Raw genomic sequence first — 9168 nt, forward strand, 5'->3', positions numbered from 1 at the left:
GTGATTTGTTGGTGTGATGAAGTTTTGTTGGATTTGATCCATGGATTTGCTTTGCCACGAGTGTATCTAGCTTTTCCCCTTCGTCTCAACCATTTCCATCCACAAAAACGCTCGGATTCGACAAATTTTACCACCTCCACCACAAACCCTAGCTGTTCATCCTAGGCCCGAAACCGCCCAGGCACCGGACGTCTGCCAGCTACCGGACGTCCGACCGCCGGTCGTCCGACATCCACCGGACGTCCGATGTTTCCTGACGAAACTAAAAAAATTCGCCCGAAAGTTTTCAGCCACCGCCCCACTTCCGCATACGCACTCCAATACCCATTCCACTTCCGCATACGCACCCCGATACCACCATCGCTTTCCGCAACCACCAAAGATTACACGTTACCAACTCCGACACAATTTTGACACATTTGGTTTTGAGAATTTGAGTTGTGGATCATTGTTTCCTAGGGTGTTTCTGCTAACTAGGAACGGTTCGACATCAACACCACCGCAGCTCATTTTCGCCAAGGACTCGTCATCGACAACACCCGCTCGACAATTTTGATACCCTCAACCGTAAGCAAGGACGGTAACTTTGACGACATCTTTGTCTACTCCTTGCCATTACATTGATAACAATCATCGCCCGTTTTGCGTAACTTACCCATCGAGACTAGCCTTTGAGTATTGTCGGCAACGTTACTTGTGCACATTAGTGATCATACTTCCCATAGCATACATACCATATCATCGTGGTGCATATCTTGGTATCATCTCTTGTGTCACAAGGTTGTCATCGCATACACAATTGCTATCTTGGTTCGTGAAGTTTTGCATGAGAAAAGAGCTCAAAAGAGAAAGAGCCAACCAAGCTTTTAAGCAAAAGGGAAAGATAAGCAAAGAGCTTATAAGCAAGAACCATAGCATCATACTACATTAAGATTTTCATACTCGATCATCTTGGATCATATCATCGGAACACCATACATATAGCATAATTGGGATAGAAGTCGTTGCATTTTTGCTTAGTAGGTTGTGCACAAGTTTCGTATCCGCCTATTGTGCAATCGTGCTAGCGTCTCTCTAGAGTTGTGCAACAAGAGCATTTTCCGTGGATTCCACATTTTCCGCTCATTTTTGGTTTGCACAACCCCACTTATCTATCTGCGTGTGTGTTTCCGTGTACCTACTTGCTTGGGCTACTTGTTGCATTGCAAATTTGTGAATCATTTCCAACATTATTGAGGCTCCCTAACAATTGCATCAAATTTTGTGCCACCATCCTAACCGAGCTCCACCATAAGCTTTTATTTGTGTAGGTGTGAGAAACCGACAAGAATTGGTACCAATTGTGCTATTTCCTTGTTATACATTTGAGTGATCATTGATCCATCTTCAACATCGGTCAAGGTACATTTGCTATAAGTTCTTCTCTTTCTCCCACTCACATATTTGCTTGGAATGATGGATAGGTCAAATTCTTCTACCAACCCACCCTTCCTAGAACAAGACGACGACCTGAACAACTACGTCACCAAGATACACATATTTGGCACACAACGAGCTTTGCATCAAGAACAACAAGCAATGAGCGACCGCATCGACAACCTCGCCACCGACTTGCGACTCTCCGAGCAACGTACAAGAGACTACTTTGACAACAAGCTCGACGAAAAAAAGCAAGAGAGCAATGCAAGAATGGACGAGATTTGTGCCTTGTTGGTCAACCGCTCTTCTTCCTCTTCGTCCTACTCAAGGCAGAGCCGCTCGAGTCGACACTCCGACGACACTATCTCCGGCTCAAGTACTCCGGCATCAAACACTCTTCGACGAGCCGCGCGTCAAGATCGTCAAGCAAATCGCAATCCCCTATACAACACCGACCATCAAAAGCAACTTCGAGCGCAAGAGCATCGACATCGTCAAAACCAAGCTACATTCGCGCAAGCACAAGAATGCCAACGCCTACGCCAACAAGAAGAAGAGCGAGCGCGTCTACACCAAGACGAACAAGATGACGAGGCACAACGTCAAAAACAACACCGGCGAGAAGCTCAAGCACTTGAGGCGCAACGTGCACTCCACGACACAAGTCGCGCCGTTGCCGCACGCAACCGCCATAGGCGCGAACAAGAAGAAGCACTTCGTGATGAAGTTCAAGAGAGGACTTATCAATCAAGAGTGCATCGTCAAGTTCCTCAAGCTCCTCCACAAGCTCAACAAGCTCCTCCACAAGCTCGACAAGAACCCCAAGTTTGCCAAGATCAAGAAGACAATGGAAATCTTCCACGACAAGATCAACATGCAGATGACAATCCTCCATGACATGGACGTCAACATCCCCAACCCCAACACAATGAAGAACAACACTACGGCAAGCTCAAGTTCACCATGCCCAAGTTCACCGGAAGCAATGATCCCGAAGAGTACCTATCATGGGCGTTAAAGGTTGATAAAATCTTTCGTTTGCCCAACTATGAGGAAGAGAAGAAGATCGCTATGGCATCCATTGAGTTCCAAGATTACATCCTCATTTGGTGGGAACAAGTCATTGAGCGCCGAGAGGCAAGAGGTGAACCAGCTATCACCACTTGGGTCAAATGAAGGATGTCATGAGAGCACGCTTCGTGCCAACATATTACAACCTCGACCTCTTCAAGAAACTCCAACTCCTCAAGCAAGGAACCAAGAGCGTTGAATAATACTACAAGGAAATGGAGATTGCCATGATAAGAGCAAATGTCACGGAAGATGATGAGCAAACTATGGCACGTTTCTTGAATGGACTCAATCATCCTATCAACAAGATCGCCGAATTCCAACCATACTCGAACCTCATCAAGCTACCAAGGCGGAACGTCAAGTGCAAGATGACTTCAAGTATGCCAAGTACTCTTCCAAGAGCTATGGCTTCTCCAACAACCAAGCTTCAATGACTCCAACACCTTATACCGCAACCAAGCCATCTACAAGCAACGGCGACAAGTCAAGTTACAAGAAAACTTCGAAAACCTCAAGTCGTCCTCCTACTACAAGCAGCTTCAAGCCGAGAGCTTCATCATCTACAACCCCAACCGATGAGACCGTCAAGACAAGTTCCATCAAGTGTTTCACATGCGGCGGCCGAGGCCACAAGTCCTTTGAGTGTACCAACAAGCGCACCATGATCCTCAACGACGACGGAACCTATGACTCTATGAGTGAAGAGGAAATGGACGCCCTTGAGCAAGTGGCCATGCATCGGCGCGTGAACGAAGATGAAGATGATCAAGTCTTTTGTGACGAAGATTCGAGCCCCGCTCTCGTTGTCTCCAAAGTCTTGACACTTCAACATCAACAATACAAAGACCAAAGATGCCATATCTTCCATACCAAAGCCGGCATCAATGGAAGGTCCGTGAAGGTCATCATCGATGGAGGGAGTTGTCATAACTTGGCAAGTGAAGAACTATGCTCCAAGCTCCAATTGGTCAAGATGAAGCACCCCCATCCTTACAAATTCCAATGGCTAAGCGACTCCGGCACTATCCAAGTCGAGCATATGGTACAAGTTTTCTTCAAGATCGGAGCATATGAAGACACTTTGGAGTGTGATGTCGTCCCGATGTCCGTTTGCCACCTCCTTCTTGGACCACCATGGCAATTTGACCAAGGTGTCATCCACAACGGGCGGACAAATCACATAGCTTCAAGATGAAAGGAAAGGAGTACGTGCTACGACCTATGTCTCCAAGTCAAGTGATCGCCGACAAGCAAGCCACCCATCGTGGAGAGAATAGTGAGAGAGCAAACCACCCAATACAGAGTGAGCGCCACAAGCCCAAATTGAGTGCCTCCATGATGAGCGACAAGAAAAACTTTGCTATTTGCCACCAAAACTGAGATGAGAGAAGTGTGTGAGAACCCATCAAGTGTCATGCACTATGTCCTTTTGTGCAAGGACGAGGCACCCAAAACTAACAACTCTCATAATCTACCTTTAGTGTTATCTTCTTTATTGCAGGAATTCCAAGATGTTTTCCCCGACGAGTTACCTCTGGGTCTACCTCCACTACGAGGCATCGAACATTGAATCGACCTCATCCCCGGAGCACCCCTTCCTAACAAGGCTCCCTACCGCGTCAACCCCGAGGAAACTAAGGAGATCCAACGACAAGTACAACACCTCATCGGCAACGGCCATGTACGAGAAAGTTTGAGCCCTTGTGTCGTCCCGGTAATCCTTGTTCCCAAGAAAGATGGTACATATTGCATGTGTTCTGATTGTCGTCCTATCAATGCTATTACCGTGCATTATCGTTACCCCATTCCACGCCTAGATGATATGCTAGATGAGCTTAGCGGAGCCACCATTTTCTCTAAGATTGATCTTAAGAGTGGCTACTATCAAATACGCATCCAAGAAGGTGATGAATGGAAAACCACATTTAAGACCAAATTTGGCTTATATGAATGGCTTGTTATGCCAATGGGTTTATCCGAAGCACCCGGTACTTTCATGAGAGTCATGCATTTTGTTCTTCGACCCTATATTGGCGTATTTGTTGTGATCTATTTTGACGATATTCTTGTGTTTAGCAAATCGCTCAAAGATCATGACACCCATATTAGAACCATGTTGCAAACCCTTAGGAAAGAGCGCTTTTATGCTAATATGGAAAAATGCCATTTTGGTGTTGATAAGCTTGTTTTCTTGGGTTTCGTTGTGTCTTCTAAGGGTGTTCATGTAGATGAATCTAAGATTAATGCTATTAAAACTTGGCCCCAACCAACCAACTTGCAACAAGTGCGTAGTTTTCTTGGTTTAGCCGGTTTCTATCGTAGATTCGTCAAAGATATTAGCACCATTGCTTCACCTTTGCATGCTTTGAGTAAGAAAAATGCGCCATTTGTTTGGGGATCATCCCAAGATACCGCATTCAATGAACTTAAGAATTTTCTTACTCATGCTCCCGTGCTTGCATTACCCAACTTTGACAAACCTTTTGAAATTCATTGCATTGCTAGCGGTAATGCCATAGGAGGTGTGTTAACGCAAGAGAAGCGCCCCATAGCATACTTTTGTGAGAAACTCTCTGGAGCAACTCAATTACCCCATGTATGACAAAGAGCTATATGCTTTAGTGCGAGTTTTGCATGAATGGGAACATTATCTTCGCCATCATTAATTTATCATTCATACCAATCATGAAATGCTTAAGTATCTTAAGGGTCAAACTAAGTTGAACAAGCGTCATGCTAAATGGAGTGAATTCATTGAGTCATTTCCTTATGTCATCAAGTATATCAAAGGCAAGGAAAATGTTGTGGCGGATGCGCTCTCCCGCATATGCATGCTTGTTACTAAACTTGAATTGAATGTCATTGGCTTTGAGCACATAAAAGACTTGTATGCGCATGATCCTACTTTTGCTATTCCTTATGCCAAATGTTTGACGCATACATCTTGGGAACGCTATTACATCAAAAATGATTATCTTATGAGAGGTAACAAACTTTGCATCCCCGAGTCTTCTCTTCGTTTGTTACTTTTGCAAGAATCTCATGGAGGAGGACTAATGGGACATTTTGGACGCGGCAAGACATTTGCTACGCTCTCCAGGAACTACTTTTGGCCCAAGATGTTCGGCAACGTCTCGCGCTTCACCAACCGATGTTCGACATCTCGCAAAGCTAAGTCCAAAGCTCAATCGCATGGTGTATATACACCCCTTCCAATTCCCTATCACCCATGGGAAGATATTAGCATGGATTTTGTACTTGGTTTGCCTAGGACTAGAAATGGAAAGGATTCCGTGTTTGTTGTTGTGGACTGATTCTCCAAGATGGCTCATTTCATTCCTTGCAACAAGATAGACGATGCTTCACATGTTGCAAATCTTTTTTGTATAGAAATCTTGTGCCTACATGGAGTGCCAAAGACGATTGTCTCAGACCGCGACATCAAGTTCTTGAGTTACTTTTGGAAGACCTTATGCGCCAAGCTCGGAATCAAGCTATTATTCTCCACGGCATACCGTCCACAAACCGACGGCCAAACGGAAGTGACGAACGTACGCGTGTTGATCAAGAGGAACATCAAGGAGTGGGAGTGCCTACCCATCGCCGAGTATGCCTACAATCGTGCAAGACATTCGACTACCGGCAAGTCCCCCTTCGAGGTCGTCTACGGTTTCAATCCGTTGTCCCCATTGGACATTCTCCCTCTACCACTACAAGAGCGCATCAACATGGACGCGAGTGCCCGAGTGAGATACCTTAAGAAGATGCATGAAGATAAAAGGCACACCATCGAGCGCCAAGTACAACGACTCGCGACCAAGCTCAACGTCAACAAGCAACCCATGATATTCAACGTTGGAGATCTTGTGTGGCTACACCTTCGCAAGGACCATTTCCCCAACGAGCGCAAGTCCAAACTTCTACCATGAGCCGATGGACCCTTCAAGGTGCTAGCACGCTACAACAACAACGCTTACAAGATCGACCTCCTGCACGACAAGTACAACCTGAGCGACGTCTTCAACGTCAAGGATCTCTCGCCCTACCGTGGTGATGAAGATTTCGATCCGAGGTCGGATCTTTCCCAAGGGAGGGGGGGATGATGCGGAGCATCCCACGGTCATCCCCATGGACGTATCGACATCTCCCACGACACCACTTGAACCAATGACAAGAGCTCGAGCAAAGGCTATCGAAGATAAGGTGAACTCGCTCCTCTCCGAACTACCACTTTCTACACATGCGACATGGCTACTACATCAAGCGGAAACACTATGTGTGATCAGGTACTTGGAGGAAGGCCATGAAGCAGCTACATCCAACGGACAAGACAGCGAGGACACCAAGTATGAGGGACAAGAAGAAGAGCTGCAAGAAGAGCTACAGCCACCGGACGACCGCTCCAGACCGAACGTCAAGTCCCAGAAGGCCACGCCAGCCAGAGGAAGCCAGGCCAGTGAACGCTACAGCGGCCGGACATCCGTCCAGGACCGGACGACCGACAACTCCCAGTGACCGGACGACCGGGCTCCACCAGAAATCCGGCAGGTCCCCAACAGAACGAAATTAGCGGAAGTCCGAAGCGACCGGACGACCGATGACCGGCCGTCTTCGGAAATCCGGTGCCACTTCAACCGAGTCGAAATGACGGAAGTCCGCGACTTCCGGACGTCCGGACGCCCACGAGCCACCGGACGACCGGAACCCACCGGACGTCTGGTACCTGTCTGCGCACAGTTTCGGGCCCGATGCCCATGTACCCCTTCACTTCGCCCCCATTTGCACTAAGACTATAAATAGACCTCCTCCTCCTCCTAGTTAGGGTTAGCAATGTGATACCTCATATTAGAGATAGAGCTTTGCTCATCCACTTGGTTACTTCTCCATCGGAGTTCACGACCTCTACGGAGAAGATCCCCCCAAGTGGATTCAAGACCCCTAACGGGAAGACCTCAAGACCTCCTCACGGAGAAGAACGTGTTACCTATGTATCGTCCCTTGTTGGATTCGGATCGTGTATCTCTTTGTGTTTCGAGGATCTAGCACATGTGTAATCGAATCTTGTTGGTTTGAGTGATTCTCTCATGTTTATCCTCGTGTTTTCCCCTCGTGTTCTTCGTAGGACTCCCTCCATTCGTAAAAGACCGGGCCACTAGGGTTCTACCCTACATCACAAAAGTAAGATCCCTCCCACCGATAAGAGCCAGGGTCTACCGCGCCTCCATGGCCTAGAACCGCCAGAGATGAGGGGGACCGACAGCGGTGCGGACGGGAGGCAGAAAACCCCTAAACTTCTTTTGTTGGAAAAGAGGATGTGGCGGTTGTGTTGCCCAGGCCGTGGGCTCAATAGTGCTGCTGGATTAACTCCAACATCCGGGATCATTCTAATGTGGGCTCTGTGGTGATGGATATCAAACAAGCAGTCATGACTTTTACTTGTTCGTCCTTCAAGTATGTTCGTCGGCATTGTAATGTAGTGGCTCATGTTTTGGCCAATTCTTGTAAAAACTCTAGTTTGTTGTGTGTTTTTCATTCTGTTTCGAATTGTATCCGGGAGACCTTATATGACTTTATTGCTTAATCAATAAAATGCCGACTTTCAAAAAAAAAAACTCATCTTCCGTTATGCTGTGTGTGAGCCGTAATCGACGGCCGAGATTTTTAAAACGAGAGTCATGTGTGATGTGTCCATTTCTTAGTGTTCGTTCTTCCAAGAAAATATCAGCAACGTGACCTCCAACCCGGATGCCGAAAAGGAAAGAAAGTGTGCGCCCTCGTTCCCAAAGAATGAAAGAAACATTCACATATATGGAATGTGGTCCGGACCATTGGGTTAATAATTGTGGCCGGAATGGCCTACAGAGATTGTGCTGCGGTGTTCTGCATATCCTCACAGTTGTCACGTACCAATCGCTTGCTAGTTGATAGCGATCCTGCTTGAGGGCGAAGGCGCTGAGGTGCCCGTACACGTGGTTTTGTTGATAGCATGGGCAACCCAGTCACACGTGGCGCCCACATGAAGGATATACAGATCCCTGGAGCTGACATGGACCGTGCGTGTACGTGCTGCCGAAAGAAAAAAAGTAGTAAATCATTGAGTTAATACAAAACTAAGTGTGCACGTATGTCTAATCGTGCTGTGTGATTGCAAAAAGGCCTTGCTGGCCTCTATATATTACTTCGACGTTGCATGGCCCTCAAAACTGATTTTGTCTTTGTGTATAATTTTGTCAGATTATTCTTTCTTTTTTGTATTTGTATCCTTGAAAAGATTTTTTTGAGTTGGACCAGATTATTTCTATTATTATTTTTGAACACTATACAAAAGCAGATGCTCAGATACACGTACATGCACTCAATCTTATGAATGCATGCACGCATACCTTATCCTTATGAAAACCACCAAAACACTGAGCTGGCACATTATCTTGAGATTGACAAGTTTATTTTAGTCGATTTAAAGAGAGAGAAAAAGATGGTAGTCAAGCAATACCTCCAATATGCTTTTTACGGTCCGATTAAGCGGGACGGGAATATGATTGACCACCTGATTGCTAAGTTTTCTGATAGAGACTAGTTTAACGGTGGTTGGCACCATCCTATCCTATGCGACGGGTTGCGTCCGGAATGATTGTACAAAAAATGAAGATTAATATATTTGTGGGTTATATGATC

Source organism: Triticum aestivum, chromosome 6D, assembly GCF_018294505.1.
Source record: "Triticum aestivum cultivar Chinese Spring chromosome 6D, IWGSC CS RefSeq v2.1, whole genome shotgun sequence".
NCBI lineage: Eukaryota > Viridiplantae > Streptophyta > Magnoliopsida > Poales > Poaceae > Triticum > Triticum aestivum.